General features: G+C 45.1%; 1 pseudogene; it reads right to left on the bottom strand.

The window, feature by feature from the left end:
• Positions 1-1,277: 1,277 nt before the first annotated feature.
• On the bottom strand, positions 1,278-3,836 carry LOC120545841 (annotated as a pseudogene).
• Between the last annotated feature and the right edge of the window lie 9,137 nt (positions 3,837-12,973).

The raw sequence follows: 12,973 nt of genomic DNA, 5'->3' as shown, positions 1-12,973 counted from the left end.
TAATAAGTGAAACACAGTCAGACTTTATAAAAGGAAGAGTCATCCATAATAACATCAGACTGGTTATGGATTTATTAGACTATAGTGATGTAATTGATGCTGATGGTTTTATTCTCTTTCTGGATTTTTATAAGGCCTTTGACTCTGTTGAACATGAATTTATCTTAAAAACACTTCATTATTTTGGTTTTGGCGACAAATTTAAACATACTATACATATGCTCTATTCTGATATAAATAGCTGTGTATCTTTGGGACACGGGACTTGTAAAATATTTAATATTGGTAGAGGAATAAGGCAAGGTTGTGGAAGCTCTCCTTTATTGTTTATAATGGTTGCAAAAATTCTGTCTATTTTAATCAAGAATAGCGTCATAGAAGGTTTGAATGTGATAGGTAAACAAATAATTATAAGTCAGTTAGCTTGACAATACAACTTTGTTTCTTAAAAATGAGCTCCAAATCCCCATAGCATTACAAGCTATTAATATCTTCTCAAAAGCCTCTGGATTTAAGTTAAACTTAAATAAATGTGAATTATTGCCTTTAAAAGACCAATCCATACAATCATTATATAACATAAAGGTTAAAAAAGAAGTCAAATACTTGGGTATTGTGGTGACTAAAGATAAAACAATCTCTGAAAAACGAAACATAAAAGATAATGTTGATAATTGTAAATCCTATCTAAATAGATGGCTTCAAAGAGATCTTTCCATTTTCGGGAGAATATTGTTGACTAAAATGGACAGTTTATCTAGATTAATATATCCAGCTTACTCCCTTCCAATAGCTCCCCATATAATGTGAACTATTAACCCTTGTGTTGTCCTTCGTGTCACGGGGACTTGTTTAGTTTATGTACTGTCCTACTACCCCGGCGTTGCGCTTCGGGTCCCCGGGACCCTTTCGTGTATGGTTTCACATCAACCGCCGTCGCCTCGTCCTTCGGGTCAACGGGACCCCGGCTTGTGTGTGTGTGTGTGTGTGTGTGTGTGTGTGTGTGTGTGTGTGGGTGTGTGTGTGGGGTGCGTGCGTAACATCATCTCACATCTCACACAGCAGATATATGTCAAAGGGTTTTTATTCAAAAGATTTTCAACAGTGTTGTTCATGTCACTTTGTTGCACACACACACACACACACACACACACACACACACACATCACACACACACACACACACACACACACACACACACACACTGCGTTCACGTCATTTGTCCATTTGCTCACTGTGCAGAGCACACAGTCCAAGCTCACACCGGTGCCAAGAGGCTACGGTCTCACACATTCCGCGCAGTAGGTCCGCGTGCAGCTCCTGCAGATGTATCTCTTGCAGGCCCCGCACACGGTGTGTGTCTTGCGGTCCTTTGTCCTCGGACAGAGCTGACACCTCTTCCTGTTGCCGGACACCCGGGGCGCGGTCGGCTCCGAGTTGTCGGCGTCTTCGTCTTCGTCGGCGTCTTCGTCTTTGTCTTCGTCTTCGTCTTCGTCAACCTCTCCGTCAACCTCTCCGCCAGCCGCCGCCCTGCTCGTCGCGGCTTTGACGAGCGCGGCGGACGCTTCGGTGCGAGGCAGACGCCGGCGTCTCTCGATGAGCGGAGTCACGAGCGCCCGGCCCAGCCGCTCGAGGAAGGCCCTGCGCCTGTCGAGCTTGCCGCGCAGCCACTCGGGCCTGAGCACTCGCCAGAGCACAAGGGCGTTGTAGGCGGACACGTCGAGGATGTTGTGGAACACGGCGAGGGGCCAGCGCGCCGTCTTCCTGCGGCAACTGTACGTGCCGACGAGCTTGTCCAGGTTGTCCTTGGTGCTGTTGTAGTGCAGGATGATGTCGGGCTTGTCGGGCTTGGCGTGCCTGGCGGCGCTGACCCGCGCGTCCCCCGTGTGCAGCGTGCTCAGCAGCACCACGTTCCTGTTCCTCTTGGGCACTTAGGACACCAGCGTGACGGTGGGCGTGAAGGCAAACTTGGACGAGAAGACCGCGCGGCCCTTGGTGTCGAGCAAGGCGCGCGGCAGCTCGGTCTTGTTCTTGCGCATCGTGCCCACCACGGTGAGGCGCCTCTCGTGGAACAGCCGCCGGGCCAGCTCGTAGGAGGTGAAAAAGTTGTCGCACGTCACGTTGCGCGGGCCCCGCAGGCCCTCGGTCAGGTCCATCACCACGCGGGCGCCCTGATTCCTCTCGGTGGCGCCGCTCGCGGACTTGCCCGTGTAGACCTGCATGTTCCACGCGTAGCTGGATGCGGCGTCGCAGGCCGCCCACACCTTGAGGCCGTACCGGCCGGGCTTGCTGGGTATGTACTGGCGGAAGGCGCATCGACCTTGGTGTCGGCGTCCGTGTCGTCGTCAACAATGGAGAACGAGAAGGAGCAAGGGAAAGGAGTCGGCGGGCGAGGAACCAAAGTGCAAAGAGGAAATGAGAAGCAGAAAGAGATAAAAATAAACGAGGATACCAGAAAGAAGAATCAAAAATTTTAAAACATCCGTGTGCGCATACGCACACACACACACACAAGCATTGTACACTACGGGGTTGACGAAGAACAAAACGCGACACAACACCCAACACGAGACACGACTTGTGCCACGGCGGAGGGTGAGAAGAACAAACGGGGACAACGTGAAAGTGGCCTAGACGCGTGCTCCGCAGGCAGCAGACTAGCAGTCTGTCTGGCAACTCTCGTCCGTTTGGAGGGCTTTTGAGCAGCGGCGGCGGCGGCGGCGGCGACCAAACTCTAGTCGGGTGGCCACGCACGCATGACCACCGCCGCCGCCGCCGCCGCCGACGACGACACTCACCTCGAAAGGGAACCAGCTGCTCGTCCACGGTCACGTCGGGGCCCGGGTTGTAGAGGCGAGGCAGCCGCCGCGCCCAGGCGTCCCACACGTCCCACACGTCCCACACGTCTCGTACGGCCGCCAGTTTGTCCGAGGCGCGTCTGGCGGCTCTGGTCTCGCGGTCGTCGAATCGCAGCAGTCTGGAGAGCGCGTGGAACCGTTTGAGCGCCATGGTGGCGCGGAAGATGGCCCTGCCGTTGTCCTCGTGCCACAGGCTCGCCACGGCCTCGTGGTCGGAACACGCCGGGCGGCGGAGCAGCAGCCCGAGGTAGGCGCGCAGCTCCGTGGCGTCCACAGCTTTCCAGTCTGCGCCGTACCGCCTGCGGCCCTCCAGGTTCGTGGCAGCCAGTACCTTGTCCTGTATTTGCGGCGTGACAAACAGCTCGAACGCGGAGAGTATGTCGCGAACGTGAGCGGCCGCGTACTCTGTGGGTCCCGGCTCTTGTCGGTGTCGTCCTCGCCGTTGGTCTCGTCGTCGTCTCGTTGTCGGTCCTCTTCCTCCTCTTCGCATTCGGCGCCACGGCGGCGGCGAGGTCGAGGGCGACGGGGATGATACGTGGTCGAGGACCATTCGATTTCGCCGTTTCTCGACACAAACCTTTCGCTCTCCTCCTCGTCGCCGCCGTCGCCCTCGTCGTCGTCTGCGCCCTCGTTGTCTTCATCTCCCCTGTGCCGTACACCCTCTTGGGGTTCTGCGATTGCACCTCGTTCTCCTCCTCCTCGTTCTTGTCCTCCTCGTTCTCCTCCTCTTTGTTCGTCTCGGTTGTCGGCGTCGGCGTAGTAGTCTTCTCCTGCGTGGTCGTGTTTGTCTCGTTCCTCGTCTGACTCGCACCCGCCTAATGAACATTCGTCGTCGGACTCGCTGTCGTCGTCGTCTTCTTCTTCTTCTGTGTCTTCTTCTTCTGTGTCCTCTCCCACCTCTTCAACTTGGGGGACATTGCGTGCCGCGAGGGCGAGAGCCCGACGCAGCTTCCAATCTAGAGTCACACAACGGGCCATGCCGGCTGCTGAACCGAGTACAAAGGTCCGAAAGAAGAAGAAGAAGAAGAAGAAGCAAATAAGACAAAAACAAGAAGACGAATGTGTACAGTGTATATGTGTGTGTACAGTGTATACGTGTGTGTGTGTGTATAATAAAAGTGTTTAGTAGGACAATACGAGGTTTGTTACCCCCTCTTTACTACTACAAGACAGGCCAGCGTCCCCCGTATACCATTGAGCACACGCGGGTCACAGAGACCCGAAGGCCAGAGCCGCTGCAGTGGAGAAATACCATCGAATAACGCATGGGGTCACATTGACCCCGAAGGCCAGGGCCGCTGCAGTGGAGAAATACCATTGAATACTGGCCAGGGTCACATTGACCCCGAAGGCCAGGGCCGCTGCAGTGGAGAAATACCATTGAATATGCGGCCGGGGTCACATTGACCCCGAAGGCCAGAGCCGCATGGGGTCACATTGACCCCGAAGGCCAGAGCCGCGGTAGTGGAGAAATACCATCGAATAACGCATGGGGTCACATTGACCCCGAAGGCCAGAGCCGCTGCAGTGGAGAAATGCCATGGAATATGCGGCCGGGGTCACATTGGCCCCTAAGGCCAGAGCCGCATGGGGTCACATTGACCCTGAAGGCCAGAGCCGCGGTAGTGGAGAAATACCATCGAATAACGCATGGGGTCACATTGACCCCGAAGGCCAGAGCCGCTGCAGTGGAGAAATACCATGGAATATGCGGCCGGGGTCACATTGACCCCTAAGGCCAGAGCCGCATGGGGTCACATTGACCCCGAAGGCCAGAGCCGCATGGTGTCACATTGACCCCGAAGGCCAGAGCCGCTGCAGTGGAGAAATACCATGGAATAGCGCATGGGGTCACATTGACCCCGAAGGCCAGAGCCGCGGTAGTGGAGAAATACCATCGAATAACGCATGGGGTCACATTGACCCCGAAGGCCAGAGCCGCTGCAGTGGAGAAATACCATGGAATAGCGGCCGGGGTCACATTGACCCCGAAGGCCAGAGCCGCGGTAGTGGAGAAATACCATCGAATAACGCATGGGGTCACATTGACCCCGAAGGCCAGAGCCGCGGTAGTGTAGAAATGCCACGGAATACTGGCCAGGGTCACATTGACCCGAAGGCCAGGGCCGCTGCAGTGGAGAAATGCCATGGAATAAAGTGGGGGTCACATTGACCCGATGGACAACACAAGGGTTAAGTTGTTTACCAAAATCTCTCACCTTGTTGTCCAGGTTCCTTATGGTGGTTAAAACATCACCGAGGGAAGGTTCAGTCTCTGTGGCCAACTTTGATGTATCCTCCATACTAGGGCTAGCAGCTTAGCTAGCTGTGGAAAGCTAACTTGTTTCCCGCGTTAGCATACGGGCTAGCAGTCTTGAGCGGAGGAAAGTCTTTACTGTTGACAGCCGACAATGTCTTTCTTGGTATCTTCGTCCTACCTTGCGTTATAACACCGTCGGTGAAGTGTAGTCAGCATAGGTTTTAGTCAATGGCAGTATTTCAGTTCGAATTTGGGACCAAGCGAACGGGTCTTTTGTCTGTCCTGTTAGCCAGGTGTGTGTACCGGTGTTGTAAACGGAAGTCATGACAGGACTTGAATCGGTCACCTGAGAGCAGAGGCACTGTCTTCCCCTACTGGCGTGGGGGTGTAACGGTAGGATTTGTACACTGGACTGAGACACTTGTTAGAAATGAAACAAGTGAATTTTCTTAGTTGTGAAAATCGTTCTATTGATAGATTCTGTTTTGATAGATTGATAGATGTTTTAAGTATTTTCACCTAATACAGGTAAAAAAACGAAATCAAGCACAAAAGTATTGTTTTTAACAAAATTGTTATCAGCCTAAAAATAATTTTATTCTCTTGCTATGTTGTTTATCTTACTTCGATTTTATAAGACCAATAATTTTTGCGTGAATCTAAATCAAGTGACTGCTAGGCTACTTCAAAAACTTAAATGGAGCTGGTAAAAATAAACGTTTTCAAAACCGCACTCAGAACAACCAAAAACAACCAAACGGGAACGTTGTGTGGAGGTAACAGTGCAACCACAGGAGAACGTTCCCGTTGGTTGGTTCCCCTAACGTTTAGGGAACGTTATAACCATGAGGGAACGTTCCCTAAACGTTAGTTTTTGGTTTGGTTCGAACTAACCTTTAGAGAACCAAAAACTAACGTTCCCCAACGTTCCCTAAACGTTCTGTGTTAGTGGGGGTGATTATAACATCTCCAATGTTGAGGTTCTGAAAGCTATTGGTAGTCTTAAAATTAATAAAAGTCCAGGGTGTGATGGTATAACCTCGGAGTTCTATAAAATGTTCAACAAAGAACTGTCCCCCTTTTTGCTAAATGTTTTCTCAGAAAGCATTCGTCAAACGTCAAAGCATAACGTCAAAGAAACCAAGAAACCGCTCACATATCATTCCCTTTTTATTTACGTAGCGGATAATGACCGTCAATTGGCACTTGCATGATTTATGTGGTGTCATCCACTTCCACTGCTATGAATGAGGCTGTGTTTATTTCTTTATCTATTTCTTCCTGAATAACATGAGCAGCGCTCTCTATCCATATGTCATTCTGAACTGTCTTTAACACACCCGTAAATGTTGTAGCTGATGCTAGGCGCTCTGCTAGCGTTGTCAAACTCGGCGACAGCTTGCACCAGAGCCGCGGGAACATATTTTGAATTGGGGGTGCTGACAAAGTTTTCAGCCAAAGTCAACCACCACACACCAAACTGCAGCCATCACAATTTAATGAACTGTATAGAGATTCAATTCATATAAATAGCCTATCCAAGACCGTAATTAGTCTGCCGTGGGCTACAGATCCCGAAACACCGGGAAATAATAGACCGTTATCGCTATTCAACCAAGATACATTTATTTCATACCAATACTGTCAAGATGAAGACAAAATATCTCTATTTATTAAAACAAAGGCACTTCGTGGTGTCAAAACATTACTAACCCCACTAACACAGAACGTTTAGGGTTCTACGTTGGGGAACGTTAGTTTTTGGTTCTCTAAAGGTTAGTTCGAACCAAACCAAAAACTAACATTTAGGGAACTTTCCCTCATGGTTATAACGTTCCCTAAACGTTTGGGGAACCAACCAACCGTTTGGTAGTTTTTGGTTGTTTTTGGTTGTTCTGAGTGCGGTTTTGAAATGTTTATTTAAACCAGCTCCATTTACGTTTTTGAAGTAGCATATAAAAGGTTTGCAGTCACTTGATTTAGATTCACTCAAAAATTATTGGTCTTATAAAATCTAAGTCAGATAAACAACATAGCAAGATAATATATTTACTTTTAGGCTGAAATCAATTTTGCTAAAAACTGTACTTTTGTGCTTGATTTCGTTGTTTTAACTGTATTAGGTGAAAATACTTAAAACAAGAATCTATCGATTTTCACAACTAAGACAATTCACTTCTTCCATTTCACTTCTAACAAGTGGCTCAATCAGTGTTTAAATCCAAACGTTACACCCCCCCCCGCCAGTAGGGGAAGACCGTGCCTCTGCTCTCAGGTGACCGATTCAAGTCCTGTCCTCCTGACTTCCGTTTGCGTTTGAACCAACGGACAAAGAAAGAAGATTTTATTTGCTTCGCCAAACGATCTCACGAAAAAGTAAGTGAAATACGTTACAGTTTCATGATGTTATGGTTGTAGTGCAACGGTTAGGGGTCTAACCGTAAGCCCTTTCCCTCGTAGTGCTTTGTTATATTCCGGTTTTAATCAGGTTGACCAAAAAAGGTTCAACAACTCACTTCAGCATTTGTTTTTCCCCACGTCGCCATCTTGCCAGTCAAGCAGCGACTTGTTCAAAAAATTTTATTTTTGGTAAACTCTTTGTGCACAAACAATGTTCTCAATGCTCGAGTTCATGTGTAAATCCCCTGGTGAGACTTCGTGCATAGTTTCATGTTGTGTCGAGCCTTCTTAGTGTTTTACATATAGTGATTTTGATGCGATAAAAGTAGCCTCTAGTTCTCCCATTCAAAAGGCTGTTTGACCAGAAAACGACAATACGATCAATCTTAAAAGTGGCGTTTCCGTCCTAATTATGCTTTTAAACGAAGTTTGACTGGTACATTCACAAAAATATCCTAGGTTGCATTGTGGCGAGAGTTACGCTTTAAATGGATTGCATATATACTGCGCTTTGTTTGCTGCTGTGCACGACGTGTATGCTTTGCCGCATTGTATGTTTTGTGTCATCGTGTTAACCTGCTTGCGTTGTTGTTGTTACAAATAAGACATACCAGTTCTTTCAATTAGTTTTAGTGTACAGTACATACATGATAGCCAATACAATCAGTCATTTTAGGCAAGTCACTCGGCGGCCACCTTGCAACGCACTTTGGGCAGTTATCGGCAAGCTATTTTCCTGTTTAAGTGAATAGGGAAGCATACAGGAAGAGATGGAATATGTTTAGGCTACACAGCTGCCATACTGGCTTTACAAACTAACCCCATGCATTTCTATGGATGCTGTGTCTCCCCATTAGAAAGTCTCTGGGCTGCAATGCAAAAGTCCTGAGAAATACCGTCACATACAATGTTTATGTTGTAATGTTTGTTTACACTGTATACATTCAAATATTATTTTTGCAATCAGTACAAATTGTATGGTCTTTTATTTCAGATGACTCCAGTCCACAAGCAAGAAAGCATTCCAGGACGGAGCGTGTGTGTGGAAGCTCTGTCTGTAAGTTAACATTTATACATGCATTTAAGAAACCAGAGTCATATTCCAATCATGGAACTACTGACCCTCAACCTGCTGCTTATCATGTGACTGTTCTGATGGGTTTGTCTCTTCCTGCCTTTTTTCAGGTCAGTAGACATCACTGCCACCACCACCTGCATGTAATTGTTTTTTTTTTGCAATTGTCTAATGTAACATTGTAGTTATGCAATGGCATTTGCAAGAAACCTACCATAAATGAACTGACCAATATTCATATATACTTTCTTTTTAGATGAGTCAACACCACACAGGAAACCAGCTGGTTGCCCAGAGATGGATGGGTGTATTCTAACACAAGCTCAGCCTGCCACTTCATCTTGGGACCCAGTTGAAGGTACAGTGGCTTTTGCATAACTTAAATTATAACAGAACTGACTTCTCTTACAAAATGAGATTGTACAAGCTCTCCACTTTGTTCCATGTGTATAATTTGTGTTTCTATATGTTTTACAGCAACTTTTCCTGACAAGCCCAGAGGTTCGACCGGAGGTACTGCATGTCGTCGCATGCGCGCGGGCGTCGCAACCAATGATGTTCTAAAACTGTATATCCTGCGGGGCAGAAAGGGAAAGAAGGCCTTCCAGGACCTGACTATCTGCAGGGTTATAACAGGCAGGTGTTACTTTATTGTTCACATCAGTATTATGCTTAGCCTGGCTACTAAGAGGTTTTAATTTGACTTGTAACGTTGCTTCATTTTGACTTCTACTCTACCGGTCTCCCAGAAAAACTTCCCCACGCTGACTGCAGCAGACACGGAGGACTTGATTGGAAGTTTGCCCCACACAGTACGGTAAGAAATTCTTCTGTGATGTTAATAATAATCATAATAATCAAAAACTATCAATATTTGTGATCAGAATAAAAACAGGGTTGTTAGTCAGGCAATTTGTCTTGCTTTTGTTAATGTGTTTATTCTTAGTATGACATATCAAACTTTTGTTTCTTTCTTTTTAGGTCAGCTGAGAAGGACTGAGCCTTCAAAACCATGGAGCTCTATTTATTTATTTTTTTGCGGAAGCAAGAGCTGTTGGCCATCTTCTACACTGCTGCCATCCTCCTGCCTCCTCCCCTCTGGCACGCGATACAGATCCCTGCACACAAAAACAACCAGACACAAGAACAGCTTCTTTCCCTCTGCCATCACTCTCCTGAACTGCTGATAAGTGGGCTCATCCCCACTTTGGCCATTCACCTACACATTACATACTTTATCATTCCAATATGCATTTTGCACAATACATTTGCACTATTACTTTGCACTCTACATCCTTATCTATTTTGTATTTTTTTTTTTATTCTTTGTATATTGTTAATTAAAGTTTTAAATCCAATCAAGTTTGCCTGTTCATTCATTCCTGCTAATATATAATAATTCATTCCTGCTCATGCAGACGGTTTAAAGTAATAATAAAATTAGTATCATTGTTATTAAAGTTTGTTAAAGGTTAGGGGAATGTAAAAAAGAACGTTAGGGGAACGGTCCCTGAAGGTTGCAACGTTAGGGGAACGTTAGGGGAACGTTCCATAAAGGTTACAACGTTAGGGGAAGGTTCTCTAAAGGTTGCAACCTTCAGGGAACGTTAGGGGAACGTCCCCTGAAGGTTGCAACGTTAGGGGAACGTTAGGGGAACGTTCCATAAAGGTTACAACGTTTTGCTGTACAAAACACAACCGCAGGGTATAAAACACGTCACTGAATTACATTAAATCAAATCAAAGTGAAGCCAGTCAGTCCTGACATAAACACTGAAATAGAGAAATGCAGCCTTAAGTTATTGTAGCACAGCAATAGCAAATTAAAGGCATAAAGATATTAGGCCTGCGTGTTAAGCTGGGTCTAATAATTTTATAACAATACGGTAGGATAATTAAAAATCGGTGTGTTTAAAAAACACAATTATCTTAGTTACTGAACAGTTGGTAAATCATGCCATTTACTGCACGGCGGCAGCATAATAATAAACCAGCATTATTACCTTGTGTTGCAGTCATAACACTAAAAATAAATCCTCATCTTCAAAACGTCTAGCAGGAAAAGTGTGACCCGAGGCTGGCAGCACTGAGTTGACGTTGATGTTCCCTCTGCGGCTACCCTGGTGCTGCTAGCTTGGTTTACAAGATTAGCTCCCTCGTCGTCTGTTGCTAGCAGGGTCGCTACTTCATTCAGTTACAGTTGCTGAGTTTTCTGCCTCCGGTCCTTTACGCTTTTTAGCTTGTGGTTAATCTATAAAGAAATCCAAAATGCGCTTTTGTGCCATGGCTAGCTAGCTAGCTAACTTCTGTACTGTTGACCAGCCGGGGAAGTTTCCACAACTATCTTCACCAGACATGAATGAGCGTTATAGTGAAGTCATTTTTAACAAGAAACTCAAGATCACCATCAATTGTGTAAACTTGCTGTTAACTGACTGTTAGCTCAGCTGACGCCAGTCGGCACCGCTGCGTAGTAGCGTACTGTTAGCTCGGTCAAACCTAGCCTCAATCTGATTGGCTGAAAATATAAATTTTTTTCTCTAAGGGAGGCCAGGAAAAGCTGGCCTCCTTTGAGCGTTTTGGACACTAGACAGAGCACAGACAGGACTGCACCACACACACAGTGACAGAGGGGCGCTGTTTCAATGATGATGGAATGTTTTGATTAGGGAAAGTTATAATTCCTACGGTTAAAAATATAAAACATAATTTAAAATATTTGAATATATTTTAAATTATAACATTTATTGTAAAAAAATATATATGTATTTAAAAATAAAATTTATTTTATATTTTAAATTATGTTTTATATTTTCATGGGGAGGCCAGGCTTCCTTTGGCCTCCTAGAGAAACCGCCACTGCTTCCAACAAGTATGACTCAAGGTATCATCACCCTGATTCCAAAGCCAAATAAAGACAAAGAAAATTTAGAAAACTGGCGTCCAATTACTCTACTAAATAATGATTATAAAGTGTTGGCTATCATATTTGCAAATAGAATGAAGTACGTTCTGGACTCTATCATAGATGAGTCACAATTTGGATTCATGAGGAAACGTCATATATCATAGACTGATTTTGGATGTGCTAGACTATAGCGATCTCATCAATGATAACAGCTTCCTCTTGTTTCTTGATTTCTATAAAGCTTTTGACTCTTGAACACGGCTTCATTTCGAAAGCTCTTGATAAATTTGGTTTTGGTAATTTCTTTTGTAAAACTATTAGAACCCTGTATAAAAATGGCAATAGTGCAGTAAAATTAAAACTTGGCACATCCCCAAGGTTTAAAGTGTCTCGCGGGGTTAAGCAAGGTTGCCCTATCTCACCCTACTTGTTCTTAATAGCTTCTCAACTCCTGGCTCTTCATATCTCAAACAGTGCCTTACAAGGAATTTTAATTGTAGATAGACAGATTATAATCAGTCAACTTGCTGATGACACCACAATCTTCCTGAAGGACACCTCCCAAATTCCTTTATTGTTAGAATGAATCAAAGATTTCTCGAAAGCCTCTGGTCTTCATTTGAACTTAAAAAAGTGTGAACTCATGGCTATAAAAGATTGCTTGGTGCCCTCTATACATAACATCCCTGTAAAAGATCAGGTCACTTATCTAGGAATTATCGTAGCCAAAGACCAATCTACAAGGTGCTCCCTAAACTTTAGTCCTACCTTTCAGAAAACACAAAGGAAACTGAATTCATGGTTACAAAGAGACCTATTTTTAAGAGGTAGAATCTTACTCTCAAAAGCTGAAGGTATATCCAGACTTACTTATGGTGCTCTCTCTTTAGCTGTAGATAGTAGTGTATCCAAAAAAAATGACTCAGTATTGTTCAACTTTATATGGAAAAACAGAATACACCATATTAAAAAATTGGTTATAATGAACTCTAATCAATGGGGGGGTCTGAACTTTTTAGACTTCACCACATTAAATAACACTTTCAAAATAAACTGGATTAGACAGTTTATTAATAACCCCACATCCTTATGGAACTTTATCCCTAACTCTGTTTTCTCTAAAGTTGGTGGCCTGAAGTTTTTATTGATGTGCAATTACAAGATTAGTAAAATCCCAATCAAATTGTCTAATTTTCACAAGCAAATGCTTTTGGCGTGGTCTCTCATATTTAAGCATAACTTCTCACCACACAAATGCTACATTTGGAATAACGAGAACATTCTCTACAAACACCAATCTCTCTTTTTTTTTTAATTGGTTTAAAAACAATATTACACTTGTTAGCCAACTTGTTGATCCGAATGGTAAACTATACAAATACTCCGATTTCCTAAGAAAATATCAAATTCCAGTAACAGTCAAGGAATATGCTATTATTTTTGATGCAATTCCCACTGGGATTATAATGTTG

The sequence above is a fragment of the Perca fluviatilis genome, chromosome 17, assembly GCF_010015445.1.
Source record: "Perca fluviatilis chromosome 17, GENO_Pfluv_1.0, whole genome shotgun sequence".
Taxonomy (NCBI): Eukaryota; Metazoa; Chordata; class Actinopteri; order Perciformes; family Percidae; genus Perca; species Perca fluviatilis.
This window is presented reverse-complemented; position numbering and strand designations above follow the sequence as displayed.